The sequence below is a fragment of the Sinohyriopsis cumingii genome, chromosome 12 (assembly GCF_028554795.1).
Source record: "Sinohyriopsis cumingii isolate HCF-2022 chromosome 12, ASM2855479v2, whole genome shotgun sequence".
Taxonomy (NCBI): domain Eukaryota; kingdom Metazoa; phylum Mollusca; class Bivalvia; order Unionida; family Unionidae; genus Sinohyriopsis; species Sinohyriopsis cumingii.
The window spans coordinates 126633514-126645915 of record NC_142972.1 but is presented as its reverse complement, the minus strand read 5'-3'; the positions used below and the strand labels follow the sequence as shown (position 1 = coordinate 126645915).

The 12402-nt window shown below is 35.8% G+C and overlaps 1 protein-coding gene across 1 annotated transcript in view; it reads right to left on the bottom strand.

Moving 5' to 3' along the window:
• Positions 1-12402, bottom strand: part of LOC149787419 (PH domain leucine-rich repeat-containing protein phosphatase 2-like) — a 92280-nt gene that overhangs the window by 67048 nt on the left and 12830 nt on the right. The gene's annotated exons all lie outside the window — the stretch shown is intronic.

Below are 12402 nucleotides of genomic sequence, written 5' to 3'. Positions count from 1 at the left end.
CTAATACCACAGGTACCAGAGGTCCTGGGGTGCCAAAACCACAGGTATCAGAGGTCCTGGGGTGCTAAAACCACAGATACCAGAGGTCCTAGAGTGCCAAAACTCCTTTGGGCCTTCATAGTCACCCCAGACGTACACTGAAACTGAGATATATCATTGTTAACTAAAGAATTATGTGTACCTTTTATTTGGAAGACCTTTTCAATATATGGTTCCATGTGCTAACCTGTGGTATGTAATAATTAAGGATAATGACTTGATAAGAGGTATCCATATTGACAGACAAGTAACTGTCAGACAAGTAACTGTCAGACAAGTAACTGTTTTCATTGTTACAATTTTAAATAACCCCAGAGCACTGCTGCCAATCTGAGGGTATTGTGTAAGAAATTGCAGCACTAAAATGGGGGCATTATCTTCAGAAACTGGTGTGTCTATTCAAGTTATTATTTCTTAACTGTTACATACCACAGGTCAGCTGATGGCTGCACACCTTTGTTATGATATTTTAAAGTAAACACTGTTACATCATGATGACCATTTATGTTGGTGATATGAACCTCCCAACATAAAAGAAAACTTACTGAGCAAGATAAACATCTTAATTTCTCCATGTGTTGTACAGGGAGACAATAATTGTTCATGTTAGAATATGCAATCACTCATGCCAGATAACAGACATAGCCACCTTAATGGTCACATGTAGTGGACCAGTGAGAGATAAGATTGATTGATGTGGTTGAACTTACAATCTGAGTAGGTGTGTATACACCTTTACAGATAAATACACTCACTGGTTTATGCTGACTACATTCCTGAGTAATTACACCTTCAGTATGTTTACCCAGTCTCTGATACCATCTTGACAAATGAGGCAAATTTTACAAGTTGACTTTAATCAGAGTAGTCCTGGTTTTAAAAAAAAAATTTTTTTTGAGGCCACATAAATAACCATGTCAATGTTTTGGACCCATTCATCTCCCAATGAAAAAAAAACAATTAGTTAAATAATTTCTGCATGAACATGTCAGTGTAAACTTTGAAGAAGTGTGGTAGACATCTTGTTATCCACACTATGCATTGAAAGATTTGTGAATATCAAATTTCTGAACAAAAACACTTACACATAGTAAGAAACTGGACATGTAAGAAACAAAGCTGTAATTTTTTTGTACATTCTTACAGGAATTGTATTTCCTCAGAAGGCTTTATAGCTATTTACCATACAGAAGGCCTTATAGCTATTTACCATCAGAAGGCCTTATAGCTATTTACCATACAGAAGGCCTTATAGCTATTTACCATACAGAAGGCCTTATAGCTATTTACCATACAGAAGGCCTTATAGCTATTTACCATCAGAAGGCCTTATAGCTATTTACCATCAGAAGGCCTTATAGCTATTTACCATATAGAAGGCCTTATAGCTATTTACCATATAGAAGGCCTTATAGCTATTTACCATACATTTCAAATATCCTTATCAGTATCATTTTGTTTTGTTCACAAGAATTTGGATTTGTGAGTAATTTGACAAAAATCACAGGAAAGTTTAAAGATTAGGTTTTGAAAGCTTCTGTGTGATACAGATATATATTATAGTTGTGTTATCACCAATGAGGTTTGTTTGAATGATTCTCTTTTGCATTGTTTTTGCTAGACACCTGACTGATTCTCTTTTGTACTATGTAAATGTATACCTTTTCTTATCCACTAATGTTCATAAGTACTAACTTTTTATCTAGCAATGAAACTTAGTGTATCATCATTTACAAACAAAAATATAAAATATAGTGGTAAATTTCCTTGTAAAAATTTGTACTAAAATAAAATGATCTAGCACACTGACTTTTCTCTACATGAGTAGTAGTCATTAAAATGGGTAACGTAGAAATCCACCTTGAACTGTTATGAACAAGAAAAAGTACTGAAGGTACTCACTTATAACTTGGGTCCAAATGCAAACTGCACAGACCCATATCTGGCATTGTATAATGCACTGGCAGATCTGGGTCTCTGCAGTTTGTTAGGAATAATTAGTAAAATAAACAGCATAGATCCTGATCTGCCGTTGCATTATTTGACAGCAGATCACGGTCTATGTTTTTTATACTTGGACCTGACTTGTAAGTGAGTATAGATGGTATCCGAATACAGCAATGAAGTCAGAACTGAGGCAACCAGACAGCCTACAATTAAGCCAGACAGCGTACAATTAACTGAAGCAAACAGACAGCCTACAATTAACAGAGACAATCAGACAGCTACAATTAACTGAGACAACCAGACAGCTTTCAATCAAGCAAGACAGCCTACAATTAAACCAGACAGCCTACGATTAACTGAGGCAATCTGACAGCCTACAATTAACTGAGACAACCAGACAGCCTACAATTAACTGAGACAACCAGACAGCCTACAATTAAGCCAGACAGCCTACAATTAACTGAAGCAAACAGACAGCCTACAATTAACAGAGACAATCAGACAGCCTACAATTAACTGAGGCAACCAGCCTTCAAATAAGACAGCCAGCCTACAATTAAGCCAGACAGCCTACAATTAACTGAGGCAACCAGACAGCCTACAATTAAGCCACACCAAATTTTAACAATTTATAAATTCAGCTGTTAATGGCAGCCAAATATCCTACCCATTCATTTTACAAAGTACCTGTTCTTAAAAATGAGCTGATGCCCTTCAAAAAATGTCCAATGCCCATGGGCTGGACAAATTACCCATGCTTCCAAACAAGCTGCCCTACTTTACAAAATTTTATAATGCCCAAGGTGCAACAAATGCATAGAGAATTATTAGCTGGCACATAGCAATCGACTCGCAAAATATTTAATATTCCATCAACAGTATGTGCATGATTGATAACAAATGAAGAGATAAAGCAGCAATCTATACTGAAAGAAAATCTGGATAGACACATGATGATGAATATACAAGAATGATCAAAGCACTGGAAGGCTTCTATTCCAAGAATCATTAAACGAAGCAAGGAATTATTTGGTAGCTAATAAATTTCACTAAATCTGTTGTTTCCAAGACAGGTCAAGAAATAATTTTCCCAAAACCTGAAAAGGTCTGATGGATGGCTTGTAGCTTACTCCTAAACAGAGTTAGTAGCTGGTGCATTTGCATTCACCATTACCAATGATTCAACCCAAAATATCAAGCAGTAACAGGGCTTTTTGAAAATGGTAATGCTACACATCATTTTGGGAAGAATTCAGACAGAATGGGATTACAACTTTTGGTGCACATTACTCAGAATTGAAAATTTTGCATGATTCTGATCCCATTCTCAATCCATAAAATGTGTATTTGTGCAATTTCAATTTCAAAATTCCCAACTGAGGCCATTAGATGTAAGTAACAAAAAAAAAAACATCTTTGTTCCCTTCCTGTAATTATATGCATACTTTAAAAAAATGAAAATTCTGTATTTATCACAATCAATGTATAGAGAAGTATACAATTTTGCTATGTTGGAACACAGGGTCTTTATGGACTTTATGAGACTGCTCAGTACCTTGCTATGGCATGTCAGGCAGTTATGAGACTGCTCAGTACCTTGCTATGGCATGTCAGGCAGTTATGAGACTGCTCAGTACCTTGCTATGGCATGTCAGGCAGTTATGAGACTGCTCAGTACCTTGCTATGGCATTTCAGGCAGTTATGAGACTGCTCAGTAACCTTGCTATGGCATTTCAGGCAGTTTTATGACAATGCTTACCATATATATTCACTAATAAGTCTACTCAAACTGCAAGCAACAAAGACCCTTATCTGCTGTGGCATAATGTACTGGCAAATCAGGGTCTATGTTGCCTGTTCCACTGATTACTCTTAACATACCGCACAGACTCTGATCAGACAGTGCATCATGTGACGGCAGAGCTGGTTCTTTGCAGTTTGGACTATAGTCTTATAAGCAAGTAAATATGGTACTGACTGCTTTAAGGCATTATGCTATGCCATGCTTGGTGTACTGATACACATGCAGTGTTGCGGGGCCCCGAGTGGCCGAGTGGTCTAACGCGCTCTCTATTACGGATCACTGCCATCTCACCTCTGTCTGCGTGGGTTCGAGTCTCGGATTCAGCCAATGTGGGTATGTGAGAAAGCTTGCCAGTAGCTTCTCGTGGGTCAGTGGTTCTTTCCGGGATTTTCCCGGTTTCTTCCTCCACCATTAATACTGGCCGCCATGTATAGCTAGCTTATCATGTGCTGAAAAAATGGCGTTAAACCCTATAACAACACATGCAGTGTTTCTCTTTTATTAAAAAAGTTCCCAATTATCTCATTAATCCAAATATTTCCTTATTCCAATGGCTCCAGGACCCATGTCAGAAATCAATGACAAATTCCTGATACATAATTTGCCTAATAATCTGGACAAGCCAGTTTACTGGTTGCCATGGTTATGACACCCTGGACAATCAGAAATGTCATGCATGAACACTAAGCAAATAATTTGTGCAGTCATGCAAGATAATTGTCTCATCATTAGAGGAACCTAAATGGTTTTAATATAGGTATTAGAAGGGAGTATATGTTTGCTTTTAATTCATCATCTCTTAAAAATCTTGAGGTGCTTCAGGCTCAATCCATTCATTAAATTGAAATCCCACAGGTCTGTGTTAAAAATAACTTCATTATGAAGAAATAGAGCATGACTGTATTTCTACAGAACCATGAGATTTTGTACATACCCTTTTCTGCAATTGGACAAGAGTTCAAATTATCACTCATTTATATGTTTGGGACAGACACGGCTTTTAATAAGACTTATGCTTTAGGGGCCCAAAACTATTAAAACTACCAACAAAAAAATAAAGAAAAAACATTCATAACTCTGTAAAAATAAAAGAAAATTATTCAAAGGAAAATCCTCTTGGGTAAACCAGATTAACAAGGCATCTTGTTTACTTAAACAATTAAATAATATGCATGTATACTAAAATGTAGCATTATACAATGTGTCCAATAATTTTATAATAAAGTTCTGCTGATACTAAACAAGAGACTCAAGAAGGCTGGAGATCACTCACATTCCTGACGGCTACCTCAATTCCAAATCCAGGTGCAGTTGGCCAAGAAATCTGGGTAAGCAGGATACTTTCTGATATTTAAAGGTATTTATATTTTTTAGCAATGGCAATCATACTGAATCATCAGTCAGCATCATTAGTGCAAATGGAAAAGAGCTTATGTCAGATTGCTTTATGTCAAATTTAGATATCTTATGTTGACTAGTTTTCATTTGTGCACAATTTAAAAACCTTCTTTCAAGGCAGTGTCTTACCAATTTTAGTCACATTTTGTTCAGCTTGCAGAAAATAAGTTGTTTAAAGTTATTTTTCTACCTTTTTTAAAGAAGGCCATATTAGAAAGGTGATTGGCATAATTTCTATAAAACTGAATGGCTCTTATGCCAAAATACTTTCGGTCTAATTTTGTTCAGCAGTTAATGAGAAGTCATTTAGAAGCTTTTACATTTTTAGTAATTGTAGCCATGTTTGATGGAGGATTGGTGTCACGTTTACCCTGACCCAGAGTAGCCCCAGTTTGAAACATGTATAATCAAGGTAATTCTGACAAGCCATTGTTTGATGTTAAACATTGCCGAAGGCTAGCACTAATCCCTTACGTAAGATTGCTGTGACTTGAAGTGGAGAGCCAGACCTAGGAGCTGCGAGGCTGCCAGATAGTCAATTATCACCTAGATGTGGAAACGTTTGTCCAGATCAAAGGAAGTTGCCCGAAGAAGTGGGAGTGTCTTAACTTTTTCCCTGCAGACAGACAGCCAGGTTGAACTGTCTGCTAAGACGATTGGACAGGGTCACAGCACCACCCAATCAGAATCAAGATAGGGGAGAGACCCTGATTTGGCTAGAATGATATCTCCGCGTCTTCCGGCAAGAATTAGTTCGCTAAGAAGAGATTGCCCAGAGGAGGTAGCATAACTCTGAACAGCCATTCATTATTGGCGGGAATATCTTAGAACAGGAAATTCTAAGTACAGACAGCTTCAAATAAGGTCAGTGAGCTAGTTGTTCAGTCTTTGTGGAATGTGACTGCATTTTTAATTGTAGGATGTATGTATACTTTATTATTACTAGAATCGTAGTATGAAGAATTACTTTGTGGTGTTAATATGTTTGCACATTTTGAAGAAATGAGTTGATATTTGTAAAGAATTATATAGCGTGCTAGCCGTCATAAGAGTTAATATTGTAATTCGCTTATGCGGGTATTTTATAGTAGACTAGCACATGTGTTCATGTGATTATATATTTTGCCATTGTTGAATATTTGTGTAATGTACAGACATGCGTCTGATTATTGTCAGATTGTAGTACAATGAGATTAAATATATATGTGCATATACTGATGTGACACAATGTATTGATGTCTGTATGACAATTTGCTTGTACCGTGTTATTACACCATTGTTTACCCTGCAAGATGTGTGTGGGAATTTCGATGTGTACGCATGCGTGACAGAAACTGTAATAGCCTTATCTGATGATTAATCGTTGATCTAGTGTGAGGTGAGATTCGATAAAGCATATGTTAACGCCTTGTGGTTTTTCACAGGAAGCTTTGAGGGACAGACCAGTTACAGTTTGGTCTCGTAGTCTCAGATAGAGAGACAGAGGAAAGGAGAAGAAAGGAGAGAAGTCAGGAGAAATTGAAGTCTAGGAGGAAAAGGGGAGAGAAGGGAGGAAGAGGAAATTGGGAGCGAAATTGGAGGAGGAGATAGTCGAGAAGGAAATGGAGTCGAAGGAGGTGTTGGAGGAATGGAAGGAAGGAAGGAATTAGTGGGAAAGAAAGAGATGAGTAGACGCAAGGACAGGGGGAAAATCGAACTCACACTGTAAATCATGGGATGAATTAGGCTGTCACTTGGTCAAGGGAAAGACGGGTGATTGAGAGTTTATCGTTTTAAACTATCCAATTTATTAAATTGTTATTAATTGAACTTCATCTTCGTGTTCTCTATAATTTAACCATCGGCATTGCTGACTGGGGGCTCAGAGCTGTAAATCTACCTCGTCACTAATTTAACTTTCTAACCCCATGAGTCCGGGTGGAACTTTCGTCATAATTTAATTAATATATATTGGAAGAACCCCACCCCAATGCGTGCAACCATCACATTTGCCATCATTTTGTACAATCTGAAATGCCTTCATGAAAAGGTGATTTCAGTCAATGTGGTGATTTCAGTCAATGTGGTGATTTGTGGTGATTTCAGTCAATGTGGTAATATTTTGTTCAATAGTGTTTGAGAATAATCTGTTTAAAGTTGTAACAGTCTTAGTAATTGCATAACTCTAAAGGCTTGGATATTCTTAGTAATTGTTTAACTCTAAAGGCTCGGATATTCTTAGTAATTGTTTAACTCTAAAGGCTTGGATATTCTTAGTAATTGTTTAACTCTAAAGGCTTGGATATTCTTAGTAATTGTATAAATCTAAAGGCTTGGATATTCTTAGTAATTGTTTAACTCTAAAGGCTTGGATATTCTTAGCAATTGTATAACTCTAAAGGCTTGGATATTCTTAGTAATTGTTTAACTCTAAAGGCTTGGATATTCTTAGTAATTGTTTAACTCTAAAGGCTTGGATATTCTTAGTAATTGTTTAACTCTAAAGGCTTGGATATTCTTAGTAATTGTTTAACTCTAAAGGCTTGGATATTTTTAGTAATTGTATAACTCTAAAGGCTTGGATATTCTTAGTAATTGTTTAACTCTAAAGGCTTGGATATTCTTAGTAATTGTATAACTCTAAAGGCTTGGATATTCTTAGTAATTGTATAACTCTAAAGGCTTGGATATTCTTAGTAATTGTTTAACTCTAAAGGCTTGGATATTCTTAGTAATTGTATAACTCTAAAGGCTTGGATATTCTTAGTAATTGTATAACTCCAAAGGCTTGGATATTCTTAGTAACTGTTTAACTCTAAAGGCTTGGATATTCTTAGTAATTGTATAACTCTAAAGGCTTGGATATTCTTAGTAATTGTATAACTCTAAAGGCTTGGATATTCTTAGTAATTGTTTAACTCTAAAGGCTCGGATATTCTTAGTAATTGTTTAACTCTAAAGGCTTGGATATTCTTAGTAATTGTTTAACTCTAAAGGCTTGGATATTCTTAGTAATTGTATAACTCTAAAGGCTTGGATATTCTTAGTAATTGTTTAACTCTAAAGGCTTGGATATTCTTAGCAATTGTATAACTCTAAAGGCTTGGATATTCTTAGTAATTGTTTAACTCTAAAGGCTTGGATATTCTTAGTAATTGTATAACTCTAAAGGCTTGGATATTCTTAGTAACTGTTTAACTCTAAAGGTTTGGATATTCTTAGTAATTGTTTAACTCTAAAGGCTTGGATATTCTTAGTAATTGTTTAACTCTAAAGGCTTGGATATTCTTAGTAATTGTTTAACTCTAAAGGCTTGGATATTCTTAGTAATTGTTTAACTCTAAAGGCTTGGATATTCTTAGTAATTGTATAACTCTAAAGGCTTGGATATTCTTAGTAATTGTATAACTCCAAAGGCTTGGATATTCTTAGTAACTGTTTAACTCTAAAGGCTTGGATATTCTTTGTAATTGTATAACTCTAAAGGCTTGGATATTCTTAGTAATTGTATAACTCTAAAGGCTTGGATATTCTTAGTAATTGTTTAACTCTAAAGGCTTGGATATTCTTAGTAATTGTTTAACTCTAAAGGCTTGGATATTCTTAGTAATTGTATAACTCTAAAGGCTTGGATATTCTTAGTAATTGTTTAACTCTAAAGGCTTGGATATTCTTAGTAATTGTTTAACTCTAAAGGCTCGGATATTCTTAGTAATTGTTTAACTCTAAAGGCTCGGATATTCTTAGTAATTGTATAACTCTAAAGACTTGGATATTCAACAAGGCAGCCATATTGAAAGTCTAAGTGGAACCATTTTAATTTTGTACCAACTAGACATCTTGTGGTAAAACCTATGTTCATCTGAGTAGCAATAATAAGATTTTAAAGACAGTTGCTGTGGTGACATCTTGGATGTCAGATATGTGCCACTTTTATTTAGGTCCAATTAGACACCATAAGACTGTCCATTCAAGAGGTGTAGCATTAACAAGATTTCATGATGGCTGCTGTGCTCATGGCCATTGTGATTTCTGAGCAGCAACATTTTCATCGGGAACTAACTAGACCATGTTATAAATGTGTTTTAAATTTGATGGCAATTCTGCAAGCAGTTTAGGAATTTGATGGCAATTCTACAAGCAGTTTAGGAATTTGATGGCAATTCTACAAGCAGTTTAGGAATTTGATGGCAATTCTACAAGCAGTTTAGGAATTTGATGGCAATTCTACAAGCAGTTTAGGAAGAAGGGTGATAACAAACTTTTCAGAATGAACAGCTGGATGTCAGATGATGGACAACAGACGATGGACAAATAGACCGTTCGAGAAGCTCTTTGGTCATAAGAGATGTTGGCAATGGAAAACTTGATATGCTGCTCATTTTAACATGGCAGTCATGCAGTTTGTGCACATAAATTTGGAATTGTCATAATGAAATTAAAAACTTTTACTAAAAAGTTAACTAATTTTAGTAGGAAATCATTAAGAAATGATTGTGAGGTTTTCTATAATAAAAATGTCATTGTTGAAAATGGTGGTTAGTGCATGGAAATTTGGAGCAGTCATTGTGAAATTCACAAATTTTAATAAAATATCATTGAAAGATTTTCTGTACCAAAATATATTCTTAATAGAAAAGACAATGCTTGATGAAATATTGATCAATGAAAATGGAAGTAAATGCCTACTGTGGCAACACAATACAAAAGTAGAAGTGATAAAGTGTTGTCAGGAAAAATTTGTGTTTAAACTCACTCTTTTAATTTCACATCAGTTTGATCATCAAATATGTAATATGCCCTCTTGTATTCAAATGTGAAAAATGTTAATTGACAGTCACAGTGATGCTCACTAGGACTTCTATGAGAACCTGATTAAGTGCTTCATCAATAGCTAAACTATTTTCTGTTTAGAATAGAATGGTTCCATAACTAATTAAAAAGTTAGCAGATTATAATACATGACAGATGGAAACCTCACAGTAGTACCTTTGTGCATGTCAACCTTATTTCATGTCAAAATCACATGATCTAGACAACTTCATCATGTCTTTGGCCACACTGTGGATTATTCTTCAAAATGTGCAGTGATACATTCAAAATAAGTTTGCAAACTCTAAAAAGACAAAAATATTGTTTTCTGTTCCTATTCTTTGTCAGATTATTTTTTGCTGATCTGGATGTAGCATTTCAGGACAGATGCTAATCTGGATGTATCATTTCAAGACAGATGCTGATCTGGATGTATCATTTCAGGACAGATGCTGATCTGGATGTAACATTTCAGGACAGATGTGGCATTTCAGGACAGATGCTTATCTGGATGTGGCATTTCAGGGCAGATGCTGATCTGGATATAACATTTTATGACAGATGCTGATCTGGATGTGGCATTTCAGGACAGATGCTAATCTGGATGTAGCATTTCAGGACAGAACAACTGCTGTTTGCTATGTTTATCATTACAAATGACATGGAGTTGTACCTGTCATTGCCATGATTTTATTGACAAGGAAGTGTAAAGTGACATGGAGTTGTACCTGTCATTGCCATGATTTTATTGACAAGGAAGTGTAAAGTGACATGGAGTTGTACCCATCATTGCCATGATTTTATTGACAAGGAAGTGTAAAGTGACATGGAGTTGTACCTGTCATTGCCATGATTTTATTGACAAGGAAGTGTAAAGTGACATGGAGTTGTACCTGTCATTGCCATGATTTTATTGACAAGGAAGTGTAAAGTGACATGGAGTTGTACCAATCATTGCCATGATTTTATTGACAAGGAAGTGTAAAGTGACATGAAGTTGTACCTGTCATTGCCATGATTTTATTGACAAGGAAGTGTAAAGTGACATGGAGTTGTACCTGTCATTGCCATGATTTTATTGACAAGGAAGTGTAAAGTGACATGGAGTTGAACCCATCATTGCCATGATTTTATTGACAAGGAAGTGTAAAGTGACATGGAGTTGTACCTGTCATTGCCATGATTTTATTGACAAGGAAGTGTGAAGTGACATGAAGTTGTACCTGTCATTGCCATGATTTTATTGACAAGGAAGTGTAAAGTGACATGGAGTTGTACCTGTCATTGCCATGATTTTATTGACAAGGAAGTGTAAAGTGACATGGAGTTGTACCCATCATTGCCATGATTTTATTGACAAGGAAGTGTAAAGTGACATGGAGTTGTACCTGTCATTGCCATGATTTTATTGACAAGGAAGTGTAAAGTGACATGGAGTTGTACCCATCATTGCCATGATTTTAGTGACAAGGAAGTGTAAAGTGACATTCAGAATGGTTACGTTTATTATTACAAATGACATAGACTTGTATCCATCATTGCCATGGTTTTATTGACAAGCAAGTGGAAAGTGACATGGAGTTGTACCCATCATTGCTATGATTTTAGTGACAAGGAAGTGTAAAGTGACATTCAGAATGGCTACGTTTATTATTACAAATGACATAGACTTGTGTCCATCATTGCCATGGTTTTATTTACAAGCAAGTGGAAAGTGACATGGAGTTGTACCCATCATTGCCATGATTTTATTGACAAGGAAGTGTATAGTGACATTCAGAATGGCTATCTTTAGGAACAAAGCAGTGAAAACATGCTCATGGATTTGACTCAAGGTGGTAAAGATTGTGGAAAAGTAAGCTTTTAAACAAAAAATGCAAAATTTCTAAAATAACAATCCATGACCTAGAAAAATTGCAAATTTCAGCATTCAAGATATATAGGTTACAATCCAAGATATATAGGTTACAATGAAAGATTGTGGGGAAAACTTTCAGCCTCAGTGTGGAGAAAAATACTTTAAGCAGCATATGCTGATCCATGTTTAATATTAAGGCACAGTAGTAGGGCACAGTGGTAGGGGGCACAGTAGTAGGGCACAGTGATAGGGCACAACTGACTCAATATTATTGACCAACAGGTCTCAAGGAGGGTCTTGAACTGTGCAGAAACCATTCCTTTCTTATTATACTTACCCTGACCATGACCTCTAACCTTTGGACCCCAGACTCTAAAGATTTCCTTATTATTCTAAGTACAAGCAATCTACTAGCCACAAACTTTGATCAAGGAACTTACCCTAGAACAAAAATGATTCTGCAAAACCCATTTTTCTGTGGGCCAAAATGGACTTTGTTCTTTTAAAAGCAAAACTCAGAAGGTATCTTTCATACCTTTATCAAGCCTTTCAGAAACCTTGATC